Here is a 7,690-nt window from a genome sequence, read left to right as displayed (position 1 = left end):
ATCTGTATCAAATAGTAAAAGAAAAATACATAAAATTAGACAATATGGCTTATGCCTGCCGTCATCCACATACTACCTATTCTAGTGTCCCATACCACTAGAATAAGCAGTATATGTCATACCCTGATGAATCAGGTTATCATTGGTCACACTCATCATCAATCTCATAATGTCAAGTCTCATCACATAAACACTGTCGTAATAATCGCCAGATACCAAATCCCAATCCAATTCCAATTTCACGATATAAGTCCAAATACAAATCACTTTCATTATGTACCCGGGTAACAAAATCATACTAGTTACACTGGTGGCTAGTCACTGCAGCATGATTTTGTGAATGGTATTGCCTAAATCGGTGAATCTACACCAATAAGGCGTGCTGCCTAAATCCGCGAATCTGCACTAATGCTGCCTAAATCGGCGAATCTGCATTTACCCTTGTGAATCTGTAATTTTTTCAATGTGCTGCCTAAATCGGCGGATCTGCACAGATAACTGGTGTTGCCTAAATCGGCGAATCTACACCAAGATGAGCATTTACACACTGCCTAAATCGGCGGATCTGTGTGCATGTGACCAATGGACTAGACAAGACATAAGGGGAAAAAAATAAAATAACAAATAAATAGTTACTATGTTGTCTATCAAAGCACTTACAAATTTTTGTGTACTATCCCAGAGTATTGTAGCTCACATGAGTAGCTGCATAGCTTACTGACAAAGCATCTCAAAAAAATTATCTCACAGAAATTCCTTTGAATTCAATTAGAGGGCATAATCTTTGCAGTGTTTGAGTATTCAGCTTAAGTACAATACAGAGACAAATACAATGCAGAGAAAAGAGGAGTGACGTATTCGAGGTACATACCATCGAAATCCAGAGTGGTTACTTGATTATGCGTGTCGAGAGAGTTGTGTTGTCTCTTGGAATGGTATTAGTAAACATAACTAGGAGCTTGGCACAATCTCGTATGGCAGAGTTAGTATAATCAAGCAGGAGGTAGTAAGGTTTAGGTGAGGATAGATATTGGATCGATAACAGAGTAGAGGGTATCACAAAACTCAATAAAATATGGTGAGAAGATTAGTACGGGGGCCGTAAGAATGAATAAAGTTAAAAGATGACTTATCTGACGTCCTCGCATTGTGGTCTACATCGGTGTCTGTGAATCTTAAATGAGTTAGAGAAATGTAATAATAACAAGTGAAGATTATGATAAAAATCATTTGATTAAGGTCAAGCAAGACAAGTAATTTTAATTTCCTGTAAATGATGATAAACCGAAGAAATGTATGGGGGTTGAGCAGTGCTACTGTACATTAGATAATGAGCCATTTGAAGAGGATAGAAATCCATACAATATTCAAAATTTGGTAAGTCCTACAAATTTCAAGTCCCTAATAAAGAATGCAGGACATTTGACTAACCGAGATTGACAAAAGGAATCTCAAAAAGAGCATGCAATATAGCCGTGTCGTAATTAGAAGAAGTTGCAATAAAGGGTTCACCGAGCAAGCTAGCAGTAGTAGTATGAACTAACGTGTGTTAATATTAACAAACTTAAATTAAACTGCAAATAGTGTGATAGAATCCACTGAGGGTATTGGAGTTATACAGAGCTTAGAGCTTAAGTTTTCTTTATGAATCTTGATTGTTTGTGTTTCCAGCATTGTGTTCGAAATACTAGGTACCTAAATTTGTGTTGTTACCTACTATAAATTTGTATGATTCATAAATGGGCCTCACTATGCTTTAGTGAGATTTGTGGATAGTATTATCTAGCCAGATTGTAGTTGGTGATCGGGTGTATTGCCAATGTAATTGAAAGGGGGGGGGGGGGGGGGGAGAATATGAGTAGAGGCCACGATACATGAGCCAAGATAGAGGGATATGGTATTGTTCAGTATACTAGGTTTCTGTATGTGCACAATGGTCATGATAGTGTGTTAAATGCAAACATACATAGGTTTCACCTACTATTTTAAACAAGGTGTTGTGCTTGTGCTAGGAGCAGTATGGAAAATAGACAACAATTAAAATCTGACGTCATAAATTTTGATGATCTAAAAATAAGAACGGCATTGCGAGATTAATAAATTTCTACAGTGAAGAGCTATGAAAAACGAAGGTGCGAGTGCGCGAGTGTAGGCTTATCACATCAATTAAAAAAAATTAGGTTTGAGCTAGAGAGTGTCCACACGGAGTGTGGTGGATTTGTTGGTGGATGGGCGATCAAGGTGTTCTTCGGTGAGGTCGGTTAAAATCGCTTGGAGTGTGCGAATAGAATTTTGCACATCCAGAAGTCGAAGACATAGCCGGTGAAAGCGGTGTTCCAAGCGGTCGTAGTCGCGTCGGAGTAGAGTGAGTTGTTCCTGTAGAGACAGAGTAGTGTCGGTGATGAGAGGGTCATGGTGAGATGAAGCAAGGTTGGAGGGGGTGGCAGAAGGTTGAGAATCCATGGGTTGCCACCGACTGAAGGGTCGTGTCACAAGGTCGGAGGATACCCGGTCCGCAGAGTGTGGTACCGAAGAGCTTCGTCAATGACAGTGCTGCAAGAGCTTCGTCAATGGTTGGCACGGAAGAGCTTTGGCAATGGTTACTACTGTAGGCGTGTGCAATAGGTGGAAGTTCACTTGAGTGTTCGGAATCACGAGGACAAGGTCGAGAAAGAACCGCCGCCGTTTGTCCGAAGATATCAAAACATCATGGTCGTCAGCAAGTGTGTCCGAGAGTCGCGGAAGATTGGTTGTTGGTGAGCGTTGGGGCATGTAATCGTTGCAGAGTGTGAGAGAGAGATAGTATAGTTGATAGTTAATTTACATTGCATGTGTACGAGAGCGCCAGTGTGTATAGCTGCTAGCTGCAGGCTAAAGAGAGAGAGCACGAGAGCCGAGAGGCTACTGGATTGAGACTTGCAGGGGATGGAATCGAATCAAACGCAGCAGGAAAATGCACCCACGGGGTGAGAAGTGGGGTGGTGTTGTTGAAGACGAGAGGTGGATGGCTGCATGCTCATGAATGTGTGTGTGTGTGTGAGGTGGCTTCTGCGTGAGCTGTCGAGCTGGGACTTGGTCGAAGGCTAAGGGCGGCACATGCAGTAAGGGAAAGGGAAGGTGAAAGTGTAGAAAAGAGCACGGGATTAGCTGGTGGGGAGTCTCTTCAGTTAAGAAAATATCGAGACAATAAAAGAACGACGCAGTTGCCGCCATGTTGAGTGGTGTGGGCGCTTTCCTTGGTGCAGCTCTCAAAAGGGCCATGCAAGACAAGTAAATTTGCGGCTATGATAGGCGCCATCGGGTGATAGTTGGTAGCTGGTATATTTGACGAGGGAGAGATAGTGAGAGGGGTAGGGTTGGTTGGCGGCCGACGTAAGAGAGGGATAAATTCTGGCCGCTACTGGTTTGTTGTTGGACATGGTAAGAGAGAGTCATGGCTGCATGGGGTTGGGCTAGCGGCTATAGCAAGAGAGAGTGTGGTGTGGGCGACAATTGAAAACAGAGAGAGAGAGAGAGAGAGAGAGAGAGAGAGAGAGAGAGAGAGAGAGAGAGAGAGAGAGAGAGAGAGAGAGAGAGAGAGAGAGAGAGAGAGAGAGAGAGAGAGAGAGAGAGAGAGAGAGAGAGAGAGAGAGAGAGAGAGAGAGAGAGAGAGAGAGATATTTACTGCTGCACGTAAGTGACGAGGGCCTGCATGGTGAGCAACTAGCCGTCGGAGAAGGAGATCGTTGGGTTGGTGGGGGTAGGAAGAAAGAGAGAGTGAGAGGGTGATTCGGACTGCAGAGAGAGCTGGAGTCGCAGAGCTAGAGTCGCTCGTTAAGTGAGAGTAGAGGGGGAAAGTGAGAAAGAGAGGGAGTTTGCTGGCGGTTCACCATAGCATGAGAGAGAGAGAGAGAAAAAAAAAAATACTGCAATTCTGTGAGGTGGTGGCAGTTAAAAGGGACCACATGGGGAGCAGTGAGAGAGAAAGAGAGGAAAAATAGTCCGAGTTGCATGGTGGCGCAGTGAGAGAGAAAGAGAGCAAGAGCGCCTCTGCTTTTTCCAATTTTTTTTCTTGGGTGCATGCACTATCTACAGCCCGCTTCAGCAGAATATTCGAATTCAACAATCTCCCTAATTCTCATAATGGCCATGCCTGGTCCTCTTGAAGATAGAGAATTGTTCATAATACACAAGCTTGGTGTAATAGTTTTGGCAATATAAGCTAGTTTCGATGAACTCACTAGCTAAAGCTTTAATACTGTGGTCATGGACGAGACACAATGTGTTTTGCTTTGACTTGTGGTTGATGACCGATTGTACACAGTATTGCAAGAGATGCAGTTAATGTTGGCTTGTTGGTCGAAAGAGTGAGGATCGTCAGGAGGGAGGGCTTTCATGAGGACGTAGTTCGACATTGTCAGGCAACGGATGTCATAAACTATGTCCAAACTTCAAAGATTGCATCTACTGCAGGTAACGCAAGCGCTTGAGGTGACGGCAACTACACTCGTGAAATACCCTTAGGCAGAAGATCTCTTCTCTTAGATTATTCTTTCTACTATGTTACTATCCGGACATGTTACTCTCATATGAAAAATAATCCTATAGTTCATCTTCTCCTTCGAGCAAGTCAAGGTGTAATTGTTCTCGTAAATCTCGGCTTACCATAATGGGCTTCTTAATAGCACTATCAACACTAAGTATGCGTCTAAGATTTATAGGCATGATCTCTAAGCAAATAGGTTTTTAATTACATGGACTATTTGACCTACCAATCTTATGCCTATATTCTTTTATGGAAAAATGTACAATTAAGGCATAATTAGTAAATATGGTGGATAATTAAGCGAAACATGAAACAACTTTTCAAGAAAAATTCTGCAAATTGAGGTCATAATTTGCACTTATCTTTATATATATGTTTGTCCATTACGTGTGCGTTGAGAGGAGCATTACCAAAGCTCTGATACCACTGCTACAGACGGGAGCGTAGAGAGCCCTGCAAAATACTCAAAATAGCACATAACAAGAGATAAATGAATAAATCTACATACCTGTCGACCACATAGACGCATAATCGCGAGATACACGAACAGAGAGGAACATAGTGCAAGAGAGAGCAAGAGAGCGCGTCCAGGCGCACCTCCTAGAGCGGAGTGCTACGCCGGCACGATGAGAGAGAAGAGAGGAGAGGAGAGAAGAATGAGACGGACACAGGGTGCAATCTTCCCCCGTGCAAGAGTACCATTTCCCTCTTGCACGTATTTCATTTATAGATTTCTTGAATGGTCAATGTGAGTACAAACTGGCCGGCCGGTCATAAATGGCCAAAGCTCATAAAGAAAATGTACAATATATATATTTTCATTCGCAAAGTCCTAGCTCGGTCTAGTCTTTTCCACCTATCTCACATCTGCAATGAATAATCAAATATCAATTCCATAACACACACAAGCGTGTCTGTGTCTCACAAAGCATATATATGAAATCCACTGATGACTAGGTGTCACAACCTGCACATAGGACAAGTCACAAAATTAGTATTGATATTACTTCACATATACTTATTTAATTAAATCAACTCAAACATATTAACGTCTCACCTCAATTGATCAGCGAGACTCTAAGGCCTCCCCGTCTACAGGATCTCCTAAAGCATCAAGATCATTTAATACTTCATAGATACCTCTGCGATATCCATCTGTCTCCTCCTAGCGTGTCGGGGCTCGATGCATCGCAAGATTCTGGGTTTATACACAAATCAAAGTAATAAGAATACATGATTCATCACGTTTAAAAAAACGCCATAGCTAGGATTGGATTCGAAACTCACAAGCTCATAGCGAAAGGTGTCGAAGCCTCCACTGCCAAGATGAGATGTCCCCCTGGTCATCTGTCGTATCTACGCGGCTTGACGCTGCTGTCTGAACCGCGTGTCCGCTGTCCGCTCATCCTCCCTGATCTTCTGCCATGTCTCGTGTGGGATGCCCAAAGGCTTTGGCGAGCCGATCCTGAAAGCCTGTCGAGCTGCATCTCGTCGATGTTTCACGGTGTCCCGTGCAACACCCTTGATCCATCTCCTTGAAACATCCTTTGAACTCGGAGCAGGTTGGTACTCTCTCAAGATGGTCTCCACTATATAACTGATTTTGTCGCAATCCTGGTCAGGCCAAGGTGTCAAAATCCTAGTCAAAAACTGCAGCTCCGCAAGCTGGCGAATCCGCCGTCTCATCTCAGTCCCGACTCTATCCATGTCAACAGAACCATCTGCCCGTACAGTATAGAGCTTGGAGGCACTAGGATCGTGTGTCCCCCAAGGTGTCCGAGGTGTGCCAAGAGGTGTGTTGAGAGGTGTACGTGGGTAGGACGGGGGTTGTGAGTGAGGAGGGGTCGAAGCATCTGTGGACTCTCCTCCATAGCAATCACCACCTCCACCTGACGATCGCCGAGATCGGCAAGTGCGTCGAAACTTCGGAGATGAGGACGTACCCGCCTCTTCCGCACCCCTAGGTGTCGAAGCGGCCGTGATGGGAGACCTCGCAGGCGTCGTACCCGTAGGCGTCCCCCCCCCCCCAAGGCGTCCCCCCCATAGGTGAACAAAACCGCACTTTTTGGCGAACAAAACCATTAAGTGTTTTCATGAACCGCTCTAGAAAGAACATTCAACGGCTGTGGACTGTACCTACCACTGCAACCTCATCTACTACATGGAAGAGAAAGTGCATTTGGATAGTTAGGCAGCTCGTGGGTAGATACTTCTCAATCATGCAAACTGCCTCAATGGAGTTAGCCCTTGCGACTGCAATAGATTCCTCTTGTATCTCCTTGGAAGAGATCCACCACACTAGCTCTGAAATCTTGTATATGCAGGTCCGCACTTCCTCTGTTAAACACCCCTTGATCGCAATTGGAATAATGAATTGCAAGAACTTATGCCAGGCGTGCGATTTCAGTCCTGACAGTTGATCGTCACGGGTGAATGCTGTCTTGAGACATCGCATATATCCTGTTCACATCCTGAACTCTGAAATCACCTTCTAACTTGTCACTCTTTGCTTTTTAGCAATACTAATGGCGCTCTTGGAAGCTTTGTTTGGCTAGCTGCATTGGTGAAAGGCCACAGCTCTGGCATCTTTCCAACTGACTGCAAATCATCTCGTGAAGCTAGATTGTCTTTCATTCCCATGATTTTCTTCCAGAGGAGCTCTTCCACATTCTTGAATATATGCATTGGATCCAGAAAATGGTTAATTAGTAGATCACCCCAGTACGGCAACGTATGGAGAATGGACAAACGTTTCATTCCTGGAACAGGTTGCCCCTCACGTTGCTCCCATCGGCGATGCCACTCTTGTACATGCATAGGACGACCTTCGACGTGACCAAGCTGACCTTCGCGCAAGTGATGGCTATCTGGAAGATAATGGTGGTGGCCTTGATAAATTGTCTTTCGAAGAGAGGCAGAATAGCGCACATCCAAAGACGGCCGCAAATTGGACATGCATTGTATCCCGAAGTTGTTAGCCCTGCATATATTAAAGCATGATTCAAGCCAAGGTAAAGTTCTTGCGAATAGCGAGAATTTTGTAAATCAAGAACCGTTACCAGAAGCTTCTCTGTATCCTGGCCAATGCATAGTCCACATAAGAAGTCCATGGATCCTTGCATGCTGTTGTCCTACTGGTTCAACCGCATCTGCTATGTCGATCCC

The sequence above is a fragment of the Adiantum capillus-veneris genome, chromosome 22, assembly GCF_014529385.1.
Source record: "Adiantum capillus-veneris isolate H3 chromosome 22, ASM1452938v2, whole genome shotgun sequence".
NCBI lineage: Eukaryota > Viridiplantae > Streptophyta > Polypodiopsida > Polypodiales > Pteridaceae > Adiantum > Adiantum capillus-veneris.
The sequence above is the reverse complement of the archived record's forward strand: the minus strand, read 5'-3'. Positions refer to the sequence as shown.